The sequence below is a fragment of the Schistocerca nitens genome, chromosome 5, assembly GCF_023898315.1.
Source record: "Schistocerca nitens isolate TAMUIC-IGC-003100 chromosome 5, iqSchNite1.1, whole genome shotgun sequence".
NCBI lineage: Eukaryota > Metazoa > Arthropoda > Insecta > Orthoptera > Acrididae > Schistocerca > Schistocerca nitens.
The window spans coordinates 650,904,116-650,912,762 of NC_064618.1; the positions used below are offsets into that span (position 1 = coordinate 650,904,116).

General features: G+C 42.5%; 1 non-coding gene across 1 annotated transcript; it reads left to right on the forward strand.

The window, feature by feature from the left end:
- The first annotated feature begins 450 nt into the window (after positions 1-450).
- On the forward strand, positions 451-525 carry Trnat-ugu (transfer RNA threonine (anticodon UGU)). The gene has a single exon. It is a non-coding gene; the product is annotated as a tRNA-Thr (tRNA).
- The last annotated feature ends 8,122 nt before the right edge of the window (positions 526-8,647 follow it).

Here is an 8,647-nt window from a genome sequence, read left to right on the forward strand (position 1 = left end):
GCATAGCGTGTGCGTTCACACAAGAAGGTCACTGGCCGGGAAGCCATATTTTAACTATATATGACGGTAGTATCTGTTCCCGAAAGAACACATACCGTGGATGACCATGCAGCTTTGCTAGAAATGAAATGATAATTGAATGGACACCCTAGCTGCAAACAGGCGTTGATGTACTTTCATTGGGGACATGTTGAAAATGTGTGCCCCAACCGGGACTCGAACACGGGATCTCCTGCTTACATGGCAGACGCTCTGTCCATCTGAGCCACCGAGGGCACGCTATGCCCGAACTCGTACGGGACTTGGTATATTAATCTGCCACGAGTAATGAGTATGATGGGCAAACATCTATTAGGCGCACTACGAATGTAGTGGTGTGGGCATGTTGGGAATGTGGATCTCACGGGGAGCGTGCAAGGGATAAGTCCCTGCAGACGCACTATCCTCTGTGCCCTCGGTGGCTCAGATGGATAGAGCGTCTGCCATGTAAGCAGGAGATCCCGGGTTCGAGTCCCGGTTGGGGCACACATTTTCAACATGTCCCCAATGAAAGTACATCAACGCCTGTTTGCAGCTAGGATGTCCATTTAATTATCATTTCATTTCTAGCAAAGCTGCATAGTCATCCACGGTATGTGTTCTTTCGGGAACAGATACTACCGTCATATATATTGCATTATTTTCTTGAAAGACAACATTTATTTCTTTGAAATATATTCCTTTTTTTCCAAAAGATATTATTATACCTCCAGCGTAATATTATAATTATGATGATTAATGTAGTGTAAAGCCACACTACCTCCGCCCAAAGGCGAAGATGACAGTATACATAAACACACCTCTGGCGTGATACACTAGGCAACAAAATTTTACTTTTTTTCTGTAAATAGCATGAGAACAACTAAACGTTATTTTTCAGTTGCGCTGATAACGTAAAAGTTAATGTAATATAGAATTGGCTGTCGTTTTGAAGATAGTTTTACGGTATTGCCTGTATAAGCTTATGCACGCATTTAACTTGGTGGTAACCCTTGGAGAGAGATCACTGAAGACCCAACCGCTCCGCCTGTAGTCTGTAGTTTTCTGTTCGTGATTCGCTGATTAGTGTCGAGCATTAATAGTACTCCATTTTCCCTAATATTTCCATGTTCGAAATTTACTGCTGAGAGTGTTCTCCGTGCTTGTCTGTTACAGCACCACAGCTGTCGGGAATGAAGTGCAAATGGGAATCCAGGAAATTTAGCTTTAAGGTTATGGTGCACTCCAGCGTACTGAAGTAGTGCAGAGGATTTGCCACCAGATCCTTCTAGTTCGCTGCCCTCTTGTTTCCTAGAAAGTTTGTTGACTCTCGATCAAAGGCATCCCAAGCTAACTTTTCATCACCTTTCAGGATGGTGTCGAAATGCCCATCATTTTATAGTTTACGTATCTGGGGACCCACGAAAATCCGCTTTTCCATTTTCGTCTGACTAGGACATGAAAATTTGTAACGAAAATAGAGGAATGCTTCCTCAGTTTTGTCCAACACCTTAACGAAGTTTTTCATTAGGCCCAATTTTATATGAAGAGCAGGGACAATTATGTTCTTGGATTCGACAAGTGCTTCGTGCATAACATTGCGAGATCCTCGTTCAGATGATGAACGCTTAGCCCATTCTTTCTTTTTATAATGAAGTACTTTGGCGCAGCTATCCCAGAGCATAAGCAATATGCCTTCGACTTTCAGATCCCCGGAAATCCGTCATTTAAACTTGTCATAGTCCTATCGCAATAACGTTTCATATTATCATATGTTTCTCTAACGGAAGGTGCATATCCAATCGGAATCGACGGTAGCACGTTGCCATTATCCAGTAGCACACACTAGAGACTTACTTTGGAGGAGTCGATGAACAATCTCCTCCGAACACTACACCGCTACAAAATACCAAGTTCTTTTCACTTTCGAAAAATGAAAGGAATGGGGTATTACTGTTAAGGAACTCAGTCACATTTACAGTCTTATCAACACATGCACTACTGGCCATTAAAATTGCTACACCAAGAAGAAATGCAGATGATAAATGGGTATTCATTGGACAAATATATTATACTAGAACTGACATGTGATTACATTTTCACGCAATTTGGGTGCGTAGGTCCTGAGAAATCAGTACCCAGAACAACCACCTCTGGCCGTAATAATGGCCTTGATACACCTTGGCATTTAGTCAAACAGAGCTTGGATGGCGTGTACACGTACAGCTGCCCATGCAGCTTCAACACGATACCACAGTTCATTAAGAGTAGTGACTGGCGTATTGTGACGAGCCAATTGCTCAGCCACCACTGACCAGACCTTATCAGTTGTTGAGAGATCTGGAGAATGTGCTGGACAGGGCAGCAGTCGAACATTTTCTTTATCCAGATAGGTTCGTACAGGACCTGCCACATGCTGACATGCATTATCCTGCTGAAATGTAGGGTTTCTCAGGTATTGAATGAAGGGTAGAGCCACGGGTCGTAACACACGCTGGGAGATACGCCAGTATGGCGATGACGAATACACGCTTTCAATGTGCGTTCACCGCAATGTCACCAAACACGGATGCGACCATCATGATGCGGTAAACATAACCTGGATTCATCTAAAAAAATGACGTTTTGCCATTGGTGCACCTAGGTTCGTCGTTGAGTACACCATCGCAGGCGCTCCTGTCTGTGGTGCAGCGTCAAGGGTAACCGCAGCAATGGTCTGTGAGTTGATAGTCTATGCTGCTGCAAACGTCGTCGAACTGTTTGTGCAGATGGTTGTTGTCTTGCAAACGTCCCCATGTGTTGACTCAGGGATCGAGACGTGGTTGCACGATCCGTTACAGCCATGCGGATAAGATGCATGTCATCTCGACTGCTAGTGATACGAGGCCGTTGGGATCCAGCACGGCGTTCCGTATTACCCTCCTGAACCCACCGACTGCATATTCTGCTAACAGTCATTGTATCTCGACAACGCGAGCAGCAATGTCGCGGTACGATAATTTATCAAAGTGAGAAACGATGGTACGCATTTCTCCTTCTAACACGAGGCATGACAACAACGTATCACCAGGCAACGCCGGTCAACTACTGTTTGTGTACGAGAAATCGGTTGGAAACTTTCCTCATGTCAGCAGGTTGTAGGCGTCGCCACCGGCGCCAACCTTGTGTGAATGCTCTGAAAAGCACATCATTTGCCTATCACAGCATCATCTTCCTGTAGGTTAAATTTCGCATCTGTAGCACGTCATCTTCGTGGTGTAGCAATTTTAATGGCTAATAGTGTATTACACAGTTGTAGTCTTGACGCCAATGGTTCACCTTTATCTTCATCAATTCCAGATCTCTCACTCGGTCATTAAGTGCACTCTGTGTTATTTTCTGAATTATGAACTCTCATCGTTACTCACAGAATCAGAATCTTCCGAAAAACTGGATTTAAAACGTGATGGTGTATCACTGGTTTCAGTACCACCCTCGTCAATATCACAGTCAGGTGGAATAGGAGCCGGCAGTCCTTCTCCGTGAGGCACTCTTCGCATGGCCTACGGTATGCTAGGATATGTCGACGAAGACTTCTTCTTCTTGGAAACAACATTTGTTAATGGAGCATCCATACAAAAGTAACATTCACGTGGTTTGATGCTTCTCGCCAGATCGTACGTATAGCAAAAGCCCATGGAAGATGTTTTTACGTTTCAACCACTAATGAGGACTCGAGACATAACATAGGCCACTCAAATGAGGAGCTCAGGGCCTGTCCTGCTCCCCAATTTCACAGGCAAAGTACAGTCTGTACGCCTTCCTAATATATGGCGTTATTGGCCTCCTTTCAAATTTCAGTGTAGCCTGTCCGCAAATGTAGCAAACATTTTCAACTGTTTGCGCATTTGCGAGGCATTTTGAAACACAGAAATTACAATGACCGCACGCAATAACTGCACTTCAATAACACATTATTCCAGCACACGAACAGAACACAGATTGTAACAGACTGAAACTGCAGTTTAAGTTAAACATGCTCCACTCTTCCCTTCCTCTTCCCTTTCCCCTTATTGCTACGAGTCCGGGCTAAAACTAGTGTCAAAATGCACATAAACATTTTTGCCTGAAGCTTCATCACTGTATATACCATCAGCAGGATTTCGAAGCCAATATGGGAAGGGGCTGACAATGAATGTCATTGACATATAATTATAATTAATGGCAACTCACTGTATTTTGGAAACTAGAGGTAATTCGAGTTCTTAATTCTTGTTTTCGTTATCAGCGTGGTGGATATGGTAAACAAACATTTATTTCAGCCCAGTTACATGTTCGGTACAGGCTAGTGATACCAAAAATGATTCCAAAGACAAAGCAATGAATCAAATATTTAAAATGCCACTTCTGTATTTCATACGTCGAAGTGTCTATTCTTTATAAACACGTGATCTCTTTCTGTATTTCATGTGTCGAATACTGTACTCCTTAAACACTTCTGGCATTCAAAGTAATCATTTCTCTATTTACTTAATATGTCAAAAAATACTGCACACACTTGTGATCATTCTCACAGTAATTATTCTCTCCCCCTCCCTCTACGTCTTCCTCCAACTCTCTTTCTCTCTGTCTGTCTGTCCGTCTCTCTCTCTCTCTCTCTCTCTCTCCCTCTCTCTGTACCTCTCTCTCTCTCTCTGTCTGTCTCACATACACACTAACTGTATCAAATTACCCCTCAAGCTGTATTATCTTGAAAGTGCACCAGCTTTCCCTAAAATTGTATCAGATTGTTCTAAAACTCTATCAAATTACCTCTCAAGTCAGTATCAAATTGCGAAAAGGTTCAGTTCCCGGCATCTCCGCAGATTTACTGCGGTTTTGACGTCTGGAACATGTGGACTGATTGGATGCCGAAAAGAAGCGTCTTGGAAATAAGCGAAATCGAGATTACATTGTGATTGTCTTATTGGAGACTACATTAAGTCCACTCATTTCGAGGGCTACTAGACTTTAGTTACAAATATGACTCCTTTGATAACCCTGTTTGGCGATTAACGCAGCTGCCACCACATAAACTTAACCAAACCGTTTATGCTTCTAAGACGTTTCGTCAGATGAAGCTCTGCTTTTTTATATATATTACAATGTTGCTGTAACATCTATTGAAGAAGAGCTTTGGTTATTGACTAATACGTTTACGATGGCTCAACTGCATACGTCTCGCAAAATTTGTGCAAGCCCTGCATCATCATCTGAGTCGTTCAGGACAGAGGCAGTCTTTAGGTAAGGAGCAAGGCAGATACATGATCTTATTTTTCATAAGGATGCTGGCGAGCTTACTGTCACTCATAAGACCTAGAATCTGCCCCACCGAATCATTATGCAAGCATTAATGGGAACCCTCTCTCGGGATTTCTTGCAATAATATAAATAAATATTTCTGTTTTAAAACTGGTCTACCACTAATGTTTTCTAGTGTAGAGTGTCTCCTCAACTTCGAAAGACTAGCACGCTGGAGAAGTTGAGTGCGATATGCTGTAGAAAATCTTTGAGGAGAAGATCTTAGTGTCGAACACACCTCTGATTCTACAGACATGCGGTAAGGAGAAGCTGAGTGCAATAAGCCCTAACAAACCTGTGGGAACGAGTCTCAAGTCACTTTTTCTTGTGAGAAACAAATCACAGCCACCATTCTGTCAGGAAGAGACATAATTGATGTTTTTTTTCTGGAAACATGCTTACAAAACGTATGATTGTACAGACAAGGTAAGATCACTGTTTCAGCAGCCTTAGGAAGTGCTCAGAAGCCTTTCGGGGACAAGGAGAGATAGAGGATGTAAAAGGCGGCATCCAGATCACACATCATTTGAGCTTCATTATCTGAACTATCCACATCTCTCAAGTGGAGTCGAAAATATCGCAAAGTGTGAAAACTCTTTACGCATTTTCAGAAATTTTGAAAAGTGTGAAAACTCTCTAGAAAAAAATGTAAGTAAGCTTCTCTTTTCATCATGAAATTTCGTCTGCTTACGCAGTATTCCGTTTTTTATTTGTGTTTTCTTGTGTCTACGTGCTTCCTTTTCATTCATTGTTACAGAATCTTCGGTGTGGTGTAGAATCTCTGGAACATCTGTACGCAAGTTCTGATACAACAATGAAATTTCCAGGGGGATCCCCACCAACTATTTTGCAGGGAGATTGAGGGTATAAAAAGCAGAGCATTAACTCACACAAGTCATTCCTGCGTTAACTTCAGAGCTGAGCGCGCGTATTCTTTTGAGCCTCTGGAAATATGATTCAGTTGCTGGAGATTCTGCACAAAAAAGCAGTTGAGAGTCGGAAATTCTGGAAATAAGCAGGTATTCCTCTTCTACTTATGTAGTCTATCGTTCAAACAACTTTGTTATATCTATCTTTTTCTCTAATTTACTATTACAGAACCTGCAGTTCTTTTGTAGTTATCCAGATTCGACAGTATAGTGTCTGCAGTCTGATCTAGTGGGAAAAATCTACAAGAAGAAGATGCAGCAGCAATGCTTGTGGAGAATCTGTATAAGACCATCAACTCGATAGGCCAAATTTTAATCGACCAACCTAATAATATTATATATTATTATTCCGTTGGATGACCCAGCAGCAGAAATCGTTACATTAGATTATCTTAAATGGTTTGCTGCTACGTCAATTCTTAGAAGGTGTATGTGCAGTGGTGGAGTAGATAATAGGCATGGATTTCATAAAGCTAGACATTTTATACATTTATTGGATGGCTCATTTCATTTTTTTTAGTCTAAAGTGTATCAAATTAACTACACCACTACGATCAGTTGTCCGGTAGCCTCCAACATCCCCTTGCCAGAGACATGCCATACAAAAATTAATGTATCTCTCTACAAAGAATGTGTATCTAACACAGTCCTCCACTGAATGATGCTAAACCAGTGTCACAGAGCGAATTCGGAGGTAAAAAAGAAAATTAAAATAGAAAATAAAAACCTGGAAACTCCGAATCCGCGCTTATTGCTGGACATTGAAGGAAATAATTCAATTGAACTTAAATGTTATTGAAAAAATATTAACGTCAGTGAAGTGTTAATGAAAGAATACTTTCCCGAAATACTGTTATCCAGCTGCTGTGGTCGAGCGATTCTAGGCCGTTCAGTCCGGAACCACGCGGCTGATACGGTCGCAGGTTCGAATCCTGCCTCGGGCATGGATGTGTGTGATGTCCTTAGGTTAGTTAGGTTTGAGTAGTTCGAAGTCTAGGGGACTGATGACCTCAGATGTTAAGTCCAATAGTGCTTAGAGCCATTTGAACCATTTGAACCGAAATACTGTTCCATACAGAGCTCTGTCATTTCGTAATTTCTAGAAACATGAAGAAGACAAGTCTGCAAACATCTACAGCTTCCAGTATTCTGAAGCGGGTGGGGGGGTATGGTGGGGGGTACTGGGGAAGGCAGTAGCAAAAAGTATAGCGTTGTACCACTGTATATTACAAAACACAATCTTTTACATCTACTTAGATATGCAGCGTCCACAGTACGGCGTTTGGCGGAGGGTACCCTGTACCACTACTAATTATCTTTTCTGTTCCCCTCGCAAACAGAGCGATGGAGAAACGACTGTCTATATGCCAACGTATGAGTCCTAATTTCGTGTGTCTTATCTTCGTGGTCCTTACGCGCAGTGTATCTTAGCGGCAGTAGAATCGTTTGGCAGCCTGCGTCAAATGTCGGTTCTCTAAATTATCTCAATAGTGTTTCTTGAATAACGTCTCCTTCCCTCCAGGGATTCCTATTTGAGTTCCCGAAGCATCTCCGTAACAAGAGTTACTCTAATCTTCCGGTAACAAATCTAGGATCCCGCCTCGGAATTTCTTCGATGTCCTCCTTCAAACCGATCTGATACCGATCCCAAACAATCGAGCAGTGCTCATGAATAGGTCCCACCAGCGTCCTATATGATATCTCCTTTACAGGTGAACCACTCTTTCCTAAAATTTTCCCAATAAACACAGGTCGACCATTCGATTTCCCTGCCACAGTTCTCACATGCTCGTTGCATTTCATATTGCTTTACAACATTGCGCACAGATATTTAAACAGCTTTGCTGCGTCAACCTGGGCACTTGTAGAACTGACTCCGAACATTACGGTTTTTTTTTCTTCCTACTCATTCGCATTAGCTCACATTTTTCCACATTTAGAGCTAGATTCCATTCGTCACAGCAAGGGAAAATTTTGTCTAGGTCGTCTCGTATCTTCCTACAGTCATTGAACTTTGACGCCTTGTCGTACACCACAGCATCATCAGCAAACAACCGCAGATTGCTGCCCACCCTGTCCACCAAATCATTTTTGTACATAGAGAACAGCAGTGGTCCTATCACACTTGCCAGCAGCTGCTGCCGGGTGGTTCTAGGCGCTTCAGTCCGGTACTGCGAAACTGCTACGGTCGTAGGTTCGAATCCTGCCTCGGGCATGGATGTGTGTGATGACCTTAGGCTAGTTGGGTTTAAGTAGTTCTAACTTCTAGGAGACTTATGACCTCAGATGTTAAGTCCCATAGTGATCAGAGCCGTTTGAACCATTTTGAACCTATATCACTTGCCTGGCGCATTCCTGACGATACCATTGTCTCTGACGAA